The sequence below is a fragment of the Mytilus californianus genome, unplaced genomic scaffold, assembly GCF_021869535.1.
Source record: "Mytilus californianus isolate M0D057914Y unplaced genomic scaffold, xbMytCali1.0.p SCAF_15, whole genome shotgun sequence".
NCBI lineage: Eukaryota > Metazoa > Mollusca > Bivalvia > Mytilida > Mytilidae > Mytilus > Mytilus californianus.
Window position 1 is genome coordinate 185,025 of NW_026262637.1, and position 18,441 is coordinate 203,465.

An 18,441-nucleotide genomic window follows, 5' to 3' on the forward strand; every position below is an offset into this window, starting at 1 on the left:
TTATGTTAAACTAATTGCAAACTATGCTTTTTGCGATATTTCCAGTGAAACTGGACATTGGCTAATTCAAATTATTCTAAATGTTAGCATTATTATCTGTCAGCACATTTTTTCAACAGAATCATAACTGACCATTTTCCTATTTCATAGCGACTTTAATAACTCAATATTATATGCTTCACTTCAATAATGATGAGCGTCACTTAATTTGTTTATGCAAAACTTTTAAATTGTACGATATCACATTAAAATCTTAAAATGAATTGTGATCAGTTTCAGTGAATGACTGCTTGGCATATAAAATGGTTATGGCTGATTATTCTTTCCGAACTTAACTGCATTTCACGCAGCAAGTTGTGAACTGATCTAAAACTAATAGTATGGTTGAATGATTATTTAAGGTGTTGTAGGGTTGGGTGTTAATAAAGCAACTACTTTTTGTTTACCACTTGTGATATTTCCTTCTAGCATTAAACCAAAGAAGTTTCAAATGAAAATTTGAAGTGAACAGGTCTGTCACTAAAATTACTTTTAAAATTCACATTAGAAATCACCTGTGATATCTAAGAAACATGCAACAGAATTTAACGAACAAAGGTCCAATTCAAAAATCGTCAATAGTTTACTGAATGAAAAGGTCTATAGAAACGTCCATGAGAAACCAACATGCCAGGACAACAATAAGTCAATTTAAATAAACGACATACAGTTTAAATAACCTCTTAAAAGCGTATCAATCCCTTTTAATTTTGTATTGGAGTTTTACTTTATGATAATAGTTTTATAATTATGTAAATAACAAAAGAGTAACCGTGTAGGCACATAAATTTGACCACGGGTTTCATTCTTGACGGTTCTAATTAATGATTTATATGAATGATATCATCAATACACGTCTAATACAAACAACACGTAAACACATTACATGTGGCGTTTCTCTCTCTAAGATATGGTAATCTTTGTTAACATTGTTGTATCCAAATATTAACATTCGCCACCATGTGGATCTCGGCCCCTCTATTGTCAGACACGTTATACGGAAAAGACATTTCAGTCGATGAAATCTCTGTGTGATGTTCAACTTTTGAATTATTATTGTTTCCGTATTTTAAACTGATTTTTATTGTAATATTATGTGTTGAAGAGACCAACAAGAGATTTACAAGAACGTAGGTATAAACTGTGATTAAGGACGACTCGAGTGTAAACTAATTTGTTGACACTGAAATTGGACTTTTAAAAGAACTTTTATCGGACATAAAAGATCGAGATTGTTTACCGGACAAAGGGTCTGACATGATAGCTATGTCATCCGGACTGCGTTATTTTTTGTCAATCGTGTCCGACGATTTTCAACAACTTTGCTTTCGTCACGTGTCCAATGTCTTGACCTTTTAAGTTTGCCGTCCAACTGTTAATAGATTTGACAGGGCCAGCTATTTAATAAACCTACATGTAGGAAGGAAAGAATATTGAAGTTCTCGCGTTGAGTGATCAATGTATGGGTGCCATATATTACAAGGACGTTACTTCTGAGGCTGCAATAACGCATATAGTGTTATTAATCCTTGAAATTTACTTTTCGTCTTTCAGTTAAAATTACCGCAAAACAATATTTATGCGCCTCTTGCCATTTGACAAATATAAACGACGTGTAAATAGAAAGTTACGGCGATAAAATATTTCATACAATTGTTTTTTAACATCCTTATCAGAAGCACAGAAAATATAAATCAATGTAAGACTTTCCAGTGAGCGCTATTTCTTATGTGCAACGTCATTTATTTTTGGTTGTTCGACGATCATATAAGGTAATTCCAAACATATGCTTTGTTTTCCAGAATTGAAAGCATAAAAAATACCTACCAGCACTCTAGATAAAGCCAATGGCCCCTATTTCATTATTCCTGCGGAAAAAAGGAAATCTGGAGCGCCAGCATAGGGTAGCTTAACTGCCCAACAAATACTAGCCATCTATTCAAACGTCTTAACATATGTTTTTGCCGGTGCATGAAACATGCGCGGATTTGCATTACGTTTGTGCGAAAAAAATATTACATTTGCGCGAGAGATGTCACTACGTTTGCGGTCATTTAAAAAAAGTAATTTACAGGTAAATATGACATATTACAAGCTGTTCTGTTCAGTTTAAAATATATAATACGACTTACCAGTGATAATATTTTCTATCGCGCTAATGTAATGGCCGTATATTCCCAAGTTCTCGCAAATGTAATGCGCCCAAGTGTTCTCGAAATATGTTTTTCCGTGATGGTCCTTGAAGAAAATCTGCTGGTTCTAAATATTATTTGTATTGAAAAGTTAAATTTTAGTGGTCAAAACCTTTGGACAAACACATTTCAAGAACTTTGACGCCCGTCTTTTGCATCTTTAAACATGTCAGAAAAAGAAATTATTATTAAGAAATATCATGGAACATCAATAGTAAATTTTATATTTTTTTCCTACCACGGATCATTTTTAAAATTAGATAAGTTGTAAAGGAAAAACATAAATTTTCAAAACGTAAGGGACTCAAGGGCCACGTTTACATATGAAAAGGGGATTTTTTCGAAATTTGTGCACTTTCCAGTAAATTTCCTATGTTACAATGCTTATGTTACAACGTCGTCAATTGGTCGGGGGCACAACCGGTGTAACTCATTCATAAAAACAACTTGAGATTGGTATACAAAGATAAAACTTTTAAACTTTTTGAAAGAGGGAAGAAAGATACCAGAGGGACAGTCAAACTCATAGATCGAAAACTGACAACGCAAAGGCAAAAAATAAAAAGACAAACAGACAAATAATAGTACAGATGACACAACATAGAAAACTAAAGACAAAGCAACACGAACCCCACCAAAAACTGGGGGTGATCTCAGGTGCTCCATAAGGGTAAGCAGATCCTGCTCCACATGTGGCACCCGTCGTGTTGCTTATGTTATTACAAATCCGGTAAATAGTCTAATTCGGTGGGTCACATTCGTGAAAAGGGAAGGGTATTGTAGTTACGACATAAGGAACATATCCGATATCATCTGTGAAACGGTTATTCCATAACGGTCAACCAACTCGTGATGGCGTCCGTAAAATTTACGAAGGGATGATTTCAACTTCACCATTTGAAACTCTTGGTTTAATAGCTTCCTTGTGAGCAGCAATCCTCTATCAAGGAAATTATGATAGGAAATACAAGCCCGGGAATATCGTATCAAATGGGAGATATATACTCCGTATGCAGGCGCTGCTGGAATGTTGCTACATAGAAATGGAAAGTTCACAATTGGGAAGCTGAAATCATCTCTTTTGTCGTAAAGTTTTGTTTTCAACCGACCCTCATTGTCAATTTCTAGATGTAAGTCAAGATATGAGACAGACTTAACTGTATCCGTAGTATCCTTTATCTCTAGTTCGATGGGATAGTTTCGTTCAACATAGTCACCAAATTTTGTATTATTTAGTGAGAGAACATCATCTATATAGCGGAACGTAAAGTTAAAGGACATTGCTAACTTCTTATCTTTCTTCCTGAGAAGTTCCTGTATGAAGTCAGCCTCATAATAATAAAGAAACAAGTCGGCAAGAAGAGGGGCACAAGTGGTTCCCATAGAAATTCCTTGACCTGACACCTGATTTTGCAAATAAAAAAATTACAAACCATTTAAAACAAATTTAATATTTTTTCCATATAAAACAATGTAAAATTTATCCATCCGATCTGGGACTGTTACACTAATATAAAAGTCCTAGGTCCGATAGTGCTCCTTTGTCACTTGGTGACTGATAATAGGGTCTGGATGGGGACTCCTTCATTTTTGTATTCTTTAATTTTGTAGGTCATTTTTCTCTATTTTTTATACTTTTTGTCCTTTATTCTCTATTCTTTATATTTTAGCACCTCATTATTCTCTATTCTTTATTTTTTTTTGGTCCATATTTCTCTATTCTTTATATTTTTTGCCCATTATTCTCTATTCTGTAAACCCCCATCCACACCCTCTGATAATGTTACCCCCGCTGAAATGTCCCAGATTATTTTGACGCTAAAGTAAGTTTTCATACTACTAATGCTTGACATGATCACTTGCTCATTCTAGATTATGTTGTTCAGGAATCTGATGTTCAGTAGTTGTCGTTTGTTGATGTGGTTCATAAGTGTTTCTCGTTTCTCGTTTTTTATATAGATTAGACCGTTGGTTTTCCCGTTTGAATGGTTTTACACTAGTAATTTTGGGGGCCCTTTATAGCTTACTGTTCGGTGTGAGCCAAGGCTCCGTGTTGAAGACCGTACTTAGACCTATAATGGTTTACTTTTATAAATTTTGTCTTGGATGGAGAGTTGTCTCATTGGCACTCATACCACATCTTCTTATACCTATATATGTTGAAAAACAGGAATTTCAATAAACAGCTGTATTACCAAACCCCCCTTTTTATAAAAATGCTTGGAGTTATTTCACAAAAAAAATCAAGGAGTTATTTCCCAAATAAAACAAATACTTTTGTACAGCTAAGGAATGTATATATGTATATAAATCAAAACTGTCGAAATATCGTCTAATAATGCACTTACGTTACTTAAATCGGACACTAAAAATAATTGTCAAATGACAAATGGCGCGAAATCATAGCGTGGATATTTTTTCGAAAACTATCGAGACTATCCCCCACTCTAACCTTTACGAATGAGCTTCTCCCCGAATGCGATTCATATATTTGAACAAAAGATAATTATATTTTTCGTTTGGTTAATGCTTTTCCATTCAAATATTTTAACATTAATTTTTTTATCAATTTAAAAAAAATGAAACAAAAACGTGTGTCAAGTCCAGCTTGTCATTTTTCCTTGCGGTAAATTCAGGCATTTAAGAGTTGTTCAGTTAAAAATTACCGTTTCAGAAGTAAAAACCGTTACTAGTGTTCTTATAATGTGCTCGGATATATTTTGATAAAAACACAAAAATAAAAAAAAATAATAAACAGAATGATAAACTCAAAGAAATATACTTAAATGTATAATTTCTTGACCAATGCTAATTTTTACTCCTAATAAAGTGAATTTTATAACCTGAAACAACAATGTGGGAGGTGTCTAATGAATTATTCGTAATAAATTGGATTGCGTTCACGATTTACGAAATCTGTTGTTGAAGAAAGGAAAGCTTGCAACGTCCATTGACAAATATTCAAGAGATATTAAGGACGATGCCCAATCAAAAACATAATCTTTATCTTTCCTGTACCTTTTTTCGTCTTTTTCATTTAAACCATCAGGCTTTTAAATATGAAGCTGGTGGATCCAATAGTTTTTTTGTCTCCTTCTCGGTGCAATTGAGGTAAATTGTTGGGCTTTCCAAATACCTTTTCGATTCCTAACATCACTGAAGAGACATTATTTGTCGAAATCCGGATATGGTGTACAAAAACCTTTGCACCTTTTGTTTGCGGTATATCATCTTCTCCGCAAGTTTATTGTTTTCTGTTTAGTATTAAATTTAAAATTAAGATCCATTTATAACATCGGTGATCCGTTTATTTGGCAATCGCCAATGGCAGTCAGCAGGGTTTAAGAACATTTGTTGTTCGACCTGTTAGTCAAATGCGTTTTGTTAAAATATGCTTTTTCACTTTTTTGGTCTTTTGGAAAATGTTGTTTGTGCTGTATTTAGACCCCTCTAACAAGAAATTTGTTTTGCATGCACACGTATAAAAATTTTATCAAACGCAATCATAGGTTTGAACGTTGTTTTCAATTTAGACTTGTTTATAAATATATATATATATATACATCAATGAACATGTCAATAATATGGGTGTCCTATGTTACCTGAAAAATCTGTAACAGGAAATGATATCATCTGCACAGACACTTTCCTGTGGAAGTTTTTTCTAAATTCGTACTTTTTAGAATTATTCAAATTTAACATTAGATGATAAATCAAAAGTTCGGTGTGAGCCCTATGTACATAAAAACACACTGCAAATAACTGTTTGAGACAGAAAACAAGTTTTGACAAAATTAGTATTTACATTTTGCTGGTTGATTGTTTTCTATTAAAGTAAGGATACTGATAAAAGGCAATAATAATATAACAACAAGATGAAATAATATCGTATCGACAAATATTACGGTACAACAAATGGCCCCCCAACAGTGTCAATTTTTTTTTCAAAATGCAATAATACAACATGAGTTCTTTATTGTAATACATATAAAACAGAAACCCTCTATCAAACTTTATAGGTAGCAGGTCATCTGGAAATGACGATACAAACAGACAGGAAAATATTACAAACCGAAAGATTTACAGATAAAAGATATATTTAAAAACGAAATAGTATTACATAATATCGTATGATTATACAAGGGAATACAAAAGATATCCATATTGAATCATTTCCTTTTGAACAAAGATCAACACTGACGAAGGCCGTTTATTGTGCCGAAATATTAGCTTTCAATGCACCAAGTTGTATTGTTTAATGCAGCTAATCAAGGACACTAAAGCAATGTCATTTTCCAAAATCAACAAGTTTACAAATGTAAATAAAAATTGTTCAGAGATTGTTTTCAGCCTCATATGGTTTTTGCAGGGGTTTTATGACGTACAGAGGATACGACATTCCTCCATGGAGCATTAGATTTATCGTCTCTTGTCAAATTTCAAAGATTTTTAAACTCCTACAGGAAATCTGTATATGGAATTGAACCCTTTATATCGCTTCTAGTCACGAAAACTTCGAGTAAAAGAGGGGTGAAAGATACTCATATGTCGAAAACAAACCGACAACGACATGCCTTAAAAAGAAAAAGACCAACAGACTTTCTAATATTCTTGTCATGGTTAGAAAATACATAAAATAAAACCATTACAAACTCAATCCCGATTTAATATTCTTGTACGTGTACGTTATAAATAAAAGTAATCTATTTTATTTTTAGAAATTAACCTGTGATAATATTACGTCACAAAAATAGTCACTTTTTGTGGCGTTGATTCATTCATGTGACGCGCAGTTTATATTTCATATGTGGTGTCCTGTGCTGTCGTAAATTCGTGGGAGGTGTCCGTATTTATTCTGCGGTTTACACGTTGTAATGTACTATTATATTATATATTTATGTATTTCTCTGTGCTGAGTTTTCTTGTGTTTTTTTGTACTGTATTCATGTCAAGTAGAGTTGTCATTTTAGCGGTATTTTTAACATTGCCATATAAGCAGGAGGTTTGGCTAGCCATAAAACCAGGTTCAACCCACCATTTTTTTCTTAAAATGTCCTGTACCAAGTCAGGAATATGGTAGTTGTTATCAAATAGTCTATTTTTATGTATGTTGGCGTTTGTTTTTGTTGCAGTTCAGAGTTTCTGTTGTTCCGTTGTTTTCCTCTTATAGTTGATGTGTTTCCCTCGGTTTTAGTTTATAAGCCGGGTTTGTTTTCTCTTTATCGATTTATGACTATTGAACAGCGGTATACTACTGTTGTCTGTATCTAGCTTCCCTAACTGTAATGCAATGAAGTTATCAATGCATAGCTAAATGCATGCATATATACAAAGGGAAAGTTGAAACTTTAAAATATGAATGTGATGAAATAAAAATAAACGAGTAAATTAAAAATTGTCTTAAATACTTAAAACCATACACATTTTCATATACAACTCTCGAAATTATCATGGCAGTACACAGTATGAATACAATTGGATTTGGGATATACGTCAATGAGACCGAAATCCAACGACATATATAACCAAATGATATTTAGACAACAGAGGCGGATTTAGGGGGGCCTATTATTATCATTTGTCGTAAATTCAATAAAATTAACTCCCTGGCTTTGGTGCATCCGAAGCGCATTTTGGAAGTACATTCATGAGGAATTTCATACCCAAAATTTTGAAAGCGTAGGATGTATAAATACTTGAGGAGCCGGCTTGATGACCAAAAAGGACATAAAAAAGAATACTCAAATACACCTTTGCATTGCCTCATCAATATTTTTACTGTTTAAAAATAGCTTGTTCTCTAAAGATAGAAAACCTTATACATTAAATAAGTGTTGTATTTTCTTTGACAAAACTATACCAAAACAAATTTTTTCATGATAAAAATTTGATTTGCACAAAATGTAATACAAAATATGCCTTTATTAGCCTATCTTTATATATTTCTGAATCCGGTGAGGTAATTGAAAATAAAAAGATAATAATTCAATGAAATTTCTACAGGTGAATTGGAAGAGTGATAACTTATCAAACAATATTCCTATATTTCCTCTATACAAATATTTGTGCCGAAGGATTTCAATATCTTTGTTAAATATCTTATTTTAAAAAAAACGGTTAGTTAATACAAGAATGAAATGACCTAGTCGAAGACATTTAAATCATGAATGAAAAATTATCAATCGTCACTTGAATAGCGAGTAGTCACTTGTAAACTTTTATTAATATTAGTTTAATTACATACGTTGGTATGTACAAAGAACGCGCCTTGATTTAATATAAAAAAAGTATTCTAAATTTTGATTGCCAAATATGTAAGGACATGATGACTAATGTAGACGTTGGTTTTTTATGAGAATGGACAGGTTGAAAGAAAAATAATTGAATTACAAGAAAAACAAGCAATTAAATACTTTTCAAATACCTGATTAATTACAAGTATTGTGTGTGTACTTAAAGATACTCTATCAGATAATCGGAGAGATAATTTGCCATCATATACTATACAGATCGCATATGTTGTCCCCTATGTCTTCAATTATATATATGTGTAATCGCCTTTCTTCTTTTTTTGTCATTACATTTCTTTTTTTTTTTTTTTTTTCTGATTATCTTATCTTTCATTGCACCCATTAACCGTTTCCATTTAATTGTTAATATGGGACCCCAAACGTTCTTCTACTATCCATCAGGGTCTGGCACGTTCCTCCCATACCCCTTTTCCTCTAGAGGCCTCGATGGCCGATTAGTCTAAGTAGTTCATTTACAGCGATCACTAGCCTGTCATCACTGAAGTGTTAGTTTGAACCCTGCTCGTGTCAGTTGAGTTTGACTCCAATTTTTGACTAGATTGCTAGTTTTTTTTTACCAAAGGTCGGAGGTTCTTTCCGGGTACTCCGACTTTCTCCACTAATAAAAATAGCCGCAATGATATAGCCACTTTTCATCCATTCTTTTCCTCTACGTGTATCTTATTTAAATAATCTGTTGTCATTCCATATGGATGAGAGATAGCATGCCCGTCAGCTCAATTACATATATGCTTATTATACGTTAGATCTTTTAAAAGAGGTAAACTGTGACACTCATTGGCTCCTTGTTCTCCCATATCATGCTTACACTAGTTATCCGCTTTAACACACAACAACCCGGATTTTAGACCAATCGATGTCGTCTCTGTGCTCGTTTTCAATTGAAGATTTGGTGTATTATCGATTCCCTACATTCATATCTTTTCGTTCGTCGTTTCAAGTATTCTTTTTTTTATTGCTTAAATATTTGTTTTCACAATGACATGAGTATAATTTATAGTCTGGGTCATCGATTAATTATAAAAAGACCCCCTCCCCCAAAAAAACACAACAAAAACAAAACAACTATCTACAAAAGAAATAAAAACAAATATTTGTCAGACTGTACTTGTTTTACAGACTTTTGTCATTATATTATGGGAATATAAATTATCAGATGCAGTGCTATGACATAGATTTATGATCCAAAGTTAAACAATATGAAAATTTGAAGTGTTGTTGGTTGTATGACTTTTTGAATGTTTCTTCGCTACTTCGATTGTATAATATAAAACAAAACACGTTTATTTGCGAAATAAAATGAAAAAAACATATGGTCTTGTAAGTCAAGTTTAATGTCGTAATCTAAAAGCTTCGTGTACTACGAAGAAACCAATGCTTATACTGCTACCTGTATTAAAATATAATATAAAATTAAAAAATTAAAAATAAAAGAGAAGATGTGATGTGTTAACTATTCACCAAAGGACAATGATGTGAACACTTTCAGGTCATACTACAGCCTTCAAAAATGAGCAAAAGACATTTTTAAATCTTACAGTTTCTCTGTTGACTATATTTTGATTAAATAACATCTACACCAAGACATATTATGTACACGTAGGTAGAAAGTACATGTAAGATGTACATACAGTTCACTCTCCGATAGTTATGTTACTATGGTAAGTGACAATCGACAAAACTTCTGAAATGCTGCGGACTGCTGTTCACCTATAGGTTTTCAGTATGTATTATATATATCATACCTTTTTACGAAGATGTATAACTCATTGAGATAAGTTAACCCCTCCATTAAAACGTGTTGTTCGAACGGAAATAATATCAATATAATTTTATTTTATTTTAAATATTAATTGTCATACAAATGCATCGTTGTAATTTCACAAACGTTTGCATTTAAGTAGTCATTTTAAAACATTAGATAGCTTTGGAAATGTGTGTATTTATCGTTTATTGTTTAAATCATAAATAAAATCAAGCCGTTGATTTCCTCTTTGAATTCTTTCAGATTTTGTCATACCGGGACGCTTTGATAGCTTACTATACAGTATGGGTTTTGCTCATTGTCGAAGGCCATACAGTGCACTTTATATATGTATAATTGTTGTTTACATCCTCGTCATTTGGTTTCTACATTTTCTTATATTTATATATAATTATTTTTTTTCATTTTTCATTACACCTCTGGTAAATTAATAACGCCGCCATATGGTAACCCCATAAGGATTCGTAGGGGTCAGTAGATTTCTTAGGGAACATCTTGGATTTACGTCTACTATTATTGTTACGGTATTTTATTGTTTAATTCTACATTTCTGTATAATAAATTCCATTATTTTTGTTTTATTTATGTTAAATTTTAATTTCCATTACTTGCAATAATCTGAAAATTTATCCAACATACATTGTAAATCATGGCTAGATAACTACGGCCTCATCCTTATAGATTTAACTAACCCTCTGTGTATCCGTAGGGGGTCAGTAGCGAAGCATATAAATGGTATTGTTGGATGAGATGTTTTTTTTCATTATATGTTGTAAAAAATGAAGTCATCGAGCGCCTGTTATCAGTTCTAGATAACAGATACAGGTATTGTTAAAACAAATTTCCTGGATGTTATCGCTTTCTTCTTGAAGAATTGTCGAAAAACAGTGAGCATCCTCAACTTGCAGGGACAATGTTTTTCCCTACATTTGCTACGACTTATATAAAACACTATGGATCATCGTCATGTGTTTCAGCATTAGTTTGACTAAATAAACGAAATCCATGCATGTAAGCGTCAATGTTGATCAAGTGTTAATCTTCGTCATTTGGTCTTTGCTGGATATTATTGTCTCATTGGCAATCTCCCATATCTTCTTATTTTTAGCTTACCTGGCCCAAAGAGCCAAGTGAGCTTTTCTCATCACTTGGCGTCCGTCGTCCGTCGTCCGTCGTCGTCGTACGTTAGCTTTAAACAAAATTCTTCTCCTCTGAAACTACTTTGCAAAATTCAACTAAACCTGGCTACAATCATCATTGGGGTATCTAGTTTATAAATTGGTCCGATGATCCCACCTGCCAACCAAGATGTCCGACATGGCTAAAAAATAGAACATAGTGGTGAAATTCAAGTTTTGTCTATCATTTTGAAAACCGCTATAAAAAGAGAAAATCTGACAGGACAGACATGCTCAGAATGTAAAGCTCTACCTATTGTCCATTAATGTCGAAACTGTCAGACGACTTCTTATAGGAGTAATTGCCCTTAAATGGCGAATTTTACCATTTGTCTCCCTTCATTTTTACCTATTATCTTGAAAACTATAAAAGATAGTGAGAATCGTTGATGAACAAAAATAATCAGCAAGACAAGATTTACAAATAAGTCAACAATGCCGATATCGTCAGACGACTCATTATTAGAGTTACTGCCCTTTAATGACGAATTTTACCAATATTTTGCGTTTTTGCCTAATATCTTAAAACTGCAGTAGATAGATAGAAACTTTAAAAAGCAATAATTATCAGCGAGTCAAGATCTACAAATAAGTTTATTAGCCGAATTCTTCAGTTTACTCGTTATTGGGGTAATTGCTCTTTAATGATTTCTAGTGTTTTTGCCTAATATTCTCTTGAAAACAATAATAGATAGTAGACACTTTAAATAGCAAAAAGGATCAGCAAGACAAGATCTACAAATAATTCAACATGGCAAAAATTGTTAGTCGAATCAATCTTGGAGTTTTTGCTCTTTAATGACGATATTTACCATTTTACTTTTATTAATATTAGTTTAATTACATACGTTGGTATGTACAAAGAACGCGCCTTGATTTAATATAAAAAAAGTATTCTAAATTTTGATTGCCAAATATGTAAGGACATGATGACTAATGTAGACGTTGGTTTTTTATGAGAATGGACAGGTTGAAAGAAAAATAATTGAATTACAAGAAAAACAAGCAATTAAATACTTTTCAAATACCTGATTAATTACAAGTATTGTGTGTGTACTTAAAGATACTCTATCAGATAATCGGAGAGATAGTTTGCCATCATATACTATACAGATCGCATATGTTGTCCCCTATGTCTTCAATTATATATATGTGTAATCGCCTTTCTTCTTTTTTTGTCATTACATTTCTTTTTTTTTTTTTTTTTTTCTGATTATCTTATCTTTCATTGCACCCATTAACCGTTTCCATTTAATTGTTAATATGGGACCCCAAACGTTCTTCTACTATCCATCAGGGTCTGGCACGTTCCTCCCATACCCCTTTTCCTCTAGAGGCCTCGATGGCCGATTAGTCTAAGTAGTTCATTTACAGCGATCACTAGCCTGTCATCACTGAAGTGTTAGTTTGAACCCTGCTCGTGTCAGTTGAGTTTGACTCCAATTTTTGACTAGATTGCTAGTTTTTTTTTACCAAAGGTCGGAGGTTCTTTCCGGGTACTCCGACTTTCTCCACTAATAAAAATAGCCGCAATGATATAGCCACTTTTCATCCATTCTTTTCCTCTACGTGTATCTTATTTAAATAATCTGTTGTCATTCCATATGGATGAGAGATAGCATGCCCGTCAGCTCAATTACATATATGCTTATTATACGTTAGATCTTTTAAAAGAGGTAAACTGTGACACTCATTGGCTCCTTGTTCTCCCATATCATGCTTACACTAGTTATCCGCTTTAACACACAACAACCCGGATTTTAGACCAATCGATGTCGTCTCTTTGCTCGTTTTCAATTGAAGATTTGGTGTATTATCGATTCCCTACATTCATATCTTTTCGTTCGTCGTTTCAAGTATTCTTTTTTTTATTGCTTAAATATTTGTTTTCACAATGACATGAGTATAATTTATAGTCTGGGTCATCGATTAATTATAAAAAGACCCCCTCCCCCAAAAAAACACAACAAAAACAAAACAACTATCTACAAAAGAAATAAAAACAAATATTTGTCAGACTGTACTTGTTTTACAGACTTTTGTCATTATATTATGGGAATATAAATTATCAGATGCAGTGCTATGACATAGATTTATGATCCAAAGTTAAACAATATGAAAATTTGAAGTGTTGTTGGTTGTATGACTTTTTGAATGTTTCTTCGCTACTTCGATTGTATAATATAAAACAAAACACGTTTATTTGCGAAATAAAATGAAAAAAACATATGGTCTTGTAAGTCAAGTTTAATGTCGTAATCTAAAAGCTTCGTGTACTACGAAGAAACCAATGCTTATACTGCTACCTGTATTAAAATATAATATAAAATTAAAAAATTAAAAATAAAAGAGAAGATGTGATGTGTTAACTATTCACCAAAGGACAATGATGTGAACACTTTCAGGTCATACTACAGCCTTCAAAAATGAGCAAAAGACATTTTTAAATCTTACAGTTTCTCTGTTGACTATATTTTGATTAAATAACATCTACACCAAGACATATTATGTACACGTAGGTAGAAAGTACATGTAAGATGTACATACAGTTCACTCTCCGATAGTTATGTTACTATGGTAAGTGACAATCGACAAAACTTCTGAAATGCTGCGGACTGCTGTTCACCTATAGGTTTTCAGTATGTATTATATATATCATACCTTTTTACGAAGATGTATAACTCATTGAGATAAGTTAACCCCTCCATTAAAACGTGTTGTTCGAACGGAAATAATATCAATATAATTTTATTTTATTTTAAATATTAATTGTCATACAAATGCATCGTTGTAATTTCACAAACGTTTGCATTTAAGTAGTCATTTTAAAACATTAGATAGCTTTGGAAATGTGTGTATTTATCGTTTATTGTTTAAATCATAAATAAAATCAAGCCGTTGATTTCCTCTTTGAATTCTTTCAGATTTTGTCATACCGGGACGCTTTGATAGCTTACTATACAGTATGGGTTTTGCTCATTGTCGAAGGCCATACAGTGCACTTTATATATGTATAATTGTTGTTTACATCCTCGTCATTTGGTTTCTACATTTTCTTATATTTATATATAATTATTTTTTTTCATTTTTCATTACACCTCTGGTAAATTAATAACGCCGCCATATGGTAACCCCATAAGGATTCGTAGGGGTCAGTAGATTTCTTAGGGAACATCTTGGATTTACGTCTACTATTATTGTTACGGTATTTTATTGTTTAATTCTACATTTCTGTATAATAAATTCCATTATTTTTGTTTTATTTATGTTAAATTTTAATTTCCATTACTTGCAATAATCTGAAAATTTATCCAACATACATTGTAAATCATGGCTAGATAACTACGGCCTCATCCTTATAGATTTAACTAACCCTCTGTGTATCCGTAGGGGGTCAGTAGCGAAGCATATAAATGGTATTGTTGGATGAGATGTTTTTTTTCATTATATGTTGTAAAAAATGAAGTCATCGAGCGCCTGTTATCAGTTCTAGATAACAGATACAGGTATTGTTAAAACAAATTTCCTGGATGTTATCGCTTTCTTCTTGAAGAATTGTCGAAAAACAGTGAGCATCCTCAACTTGCAGGGACAATGTTTTTCCCTACATTTGCTACGACTTATATAAAACACTATGGATCATCGTCATGTGTTTCAGCATTAGTTTGACTAAATAAACGAAATCCATGCATGTAAGCGTCAATGTTGATCAAGTGTTAATCTTCGTCATTTGGTCTTTGCTGGATATTATTGTCTCATTGGCAATCTCCCATATCTTCTTATTTTTAGCTTACCTGGCCCAAAGAGCCAAGTGAGCTTTTCTCATCACTTGGCGTCCGTCGTCCGTCGTCCGTCGTCGTCGTACGTTAGCTTTAAACAAAATTCTTCTCCTCTGAAACTACTGTGCAAAATTCAACTAAACCTGGCTACAATCATCATTGGGGTATCTAGTTTATAAATTGGTCCGATGATCCCACCTGCCAACCAAGATGTCCGACATGGCTAAAAAATAGAACATAGTGGTGAAATTCAAGTTTTGTCTATCATTTTGAAAACCGCTATAAAAAGAGAAAATCTGACAGGACAGACATGCTCAGAATGTAAAGCTCTACCTATTGTCCATTAATGTCGAAACTGTCAGACGACTTCTTATAGGAGTAATTGCCCTTAAATGGCGAATTTTACCATTTGTCTCCCTTCATTTTTACCTATTATCTTGAAAACTATAAAAGATAGTGAGAATCGTTGATGAACAAAAATAATCAGCAAGACAAGATTTACAAATAAGTCAACAATGCCGATATCGTCAGACGACTCATTATTAGAGTTACTGCCCTTTAATGACGAATTTTACCAATATTTTGCGTTTTTGCCTAATATCTTAAAACTGCAGTAGATAGATAGAAACTTTAAAAAGCAATAATTATCAGCGAGTCAAGATCTACAAATAAGTTTATTAGCCGAATTCTTCAGTTTACTCGTTATTGGGGTAATTGCTCTTTAATGATTTCTAGTGTTTTTGCCTAATATTCTCTTGAAAACAATAATAGATAGTAGACACTTTAAATAGCAAAAAGGATCAGCAAGACAAGATCTACAAATAATTCAACATGGCAAAAATTGTTAGTCGAATCAATCTTGGAGTTTTTGCTCTTTAATGACGATATTTACCATTTTTTGGCGTTTTTGCCATTTGTCTTGAAAACTATAAAAGATAGATAGAAACTTTAAATTACAAGAATTATCAGCAAGACAAGATCTCCCATCAAGTAAAATTTTGCCGACTTTTTACAGGAGTGATTTCCATTAAAGGGCCAATTTTACTCTCTTTTGTGTTTTGGGCAAAAGGTAAAGAAAATAGGGAGAAACTGAACTTAAACAAATATAATCTACAATGTTGGAGAGAGTCAATTGTTGAATATGCACATATACCTAGGTGAGCAACACAGGCTCTTTAGAGCCTCTAGTTTTTTTGTTTATAGTAGACAAATGTCAATTCGATAGCATGTGTGGCGATTGGACTAGTGTTTACACATACCAATTGCTACTTTATTTAGTACGATCGGTTATAGATGGTATCAATTTTAAAGACATATAGTCAAGCACTTGTGAATTAACTATTATAATTGACGAAGACGCTTAACAAAGTTATCATATCTTCCGCTATAAATTTAAGATTATCTAAACCAAAATAGATAATTTTCAAGTTAATAATCAATAGTTCATTATGATTCACACAATACATCTATGTAATAAAATATAATTTTTCAAATATGCAATAATATAAATCATACTTCAATACAGTTGCAGAAATGTATTCAATTAAACACTATTTTAATATAAATCAACATAAATCATGCTTTTAAAAAAACGTTATTTGAGTGTTACATTTTTTACCTTAAGGTTAATGTGGTAAGGTCCTTAAAATCTCTAATATTGAAGGAAATGTTTTTATAACAAATGGAATAATTCATGATTTGTCCGTGGTTATATACTCAACCAGAAACAATAAAACAAAGGACAGATTTCAGCATGCATAGTCAAAACAAAAGAAAAACGCAACCCGACGAATAACAAGACACAAAATATTACACAGAAAGTTAAAGATTACGAGTCAGGGGTAAACTCAGACGACCTGGAAAGACAGCAGTACCCGTTCGAGATTCAAGAACCATCATTTTTCTCGTGGTCAAATGTGATAATTGGAAAAAGAAAGTTGATCAAGAAGAAAAGTTTAAAATCAAAAAGCAAAATAGACCAATTTTTCTGAGTTTACCCATGAAGATTAATGCTGATGGACAAAAAACTGAGGACATAATTCATTTTGTTTTATTTTTAATGATCCTACTGATTTCTCTGGGTTTTTGTCGTTGTTATTTTTATTTCTTTTTCTTGTATTGAAAAAGACAGCAAGGTTCATTGATAAAAACCGGGACATCACATGTATCAACAACAAAACATATATATATATATATATAGTTAGACTCAGATCGACGTCCGGTGTCTAATCGACGTCCGTTCCTCAAATCGACGGCCAATGTGACGTCACGTTCTCTACTAAGTGTCCAATATTTTAACCCTCTAATCAACGTCCAATGTGACGTCATTTTTTACCGAAACGAGGTCCGATCGATCGGAGTTTCCTCTCATCGATATATAATATCATCTAACCATTTATTTTTAGTTGGATCTTTGTTTATATTATCTTTATTGTAATGTTTTTGTATAAAGGTGCTTAAAGAACCTAACTGTTTCAGATATCTTTATCAGAACGAACACCAAAAAAGACAATAAGACAACAACCGAGTTCATATTACAAGTCCATGCATACATATTAATATTTTGGTTATAAAGAAGTTCATCCTCTCGATAAACGTGCCAAATTCCTTCTATATTCATATAAATGGCAAGTTGATACACGACAATGAGACAACAACCCAACGACAAAGATAACCGAAAGACATCTCGAGGGCAATATAGAGTCTCAAAACAATAACCAGAATAAAAACAAAAGTACAGCCAATTGTTGAAAAGTATTATTATTTGGACTTTGCAAGATTTAAGATATTCAATAACTTTTTGAGTTCTAGGTTTCACCCACCATTTAAAAATTGTGATGCGGCAAGTCCAAGTGAGATGCATAAATTGGACGTCGATTTTAGAACACTAAAAAAGCCGTCGATTAGAGAGACATATAATTGACCGTCGATTTTGATTCTCATTTTATTATGACGTCAGTTTTGGATATCGAATTGAGAAACAGACGTAGATTAGAGACCGGACGTCTATCTGAGTCTTACATATATATATATATATATATATATCGTTCAATATCCGTTCTTCGCTTATAGCATATAATGATAAGTAGATTTTGATTCAGATGATGCGTTGATTCCAATTACTATTTATTGTTTGGCAAACAAACTAATGATGAAAGCAAATGCTGTTTTAATTTA

The 18,441-nt window shown here is 32.6% G+C and overlaps 1 protein-coding gene across 1 annotated transcript in view; it reads left to right on the plus strand.

The window, feature by feature from the left end:
- LOC127725931 (mucin-4-like) overlaps positions 1-18,441 on the plus strand; it is a 95,372-nt gene that overhangs the window by 1,392 nt on the left and 75,539 nt on the right. The window lies entirely within an intron of this gene.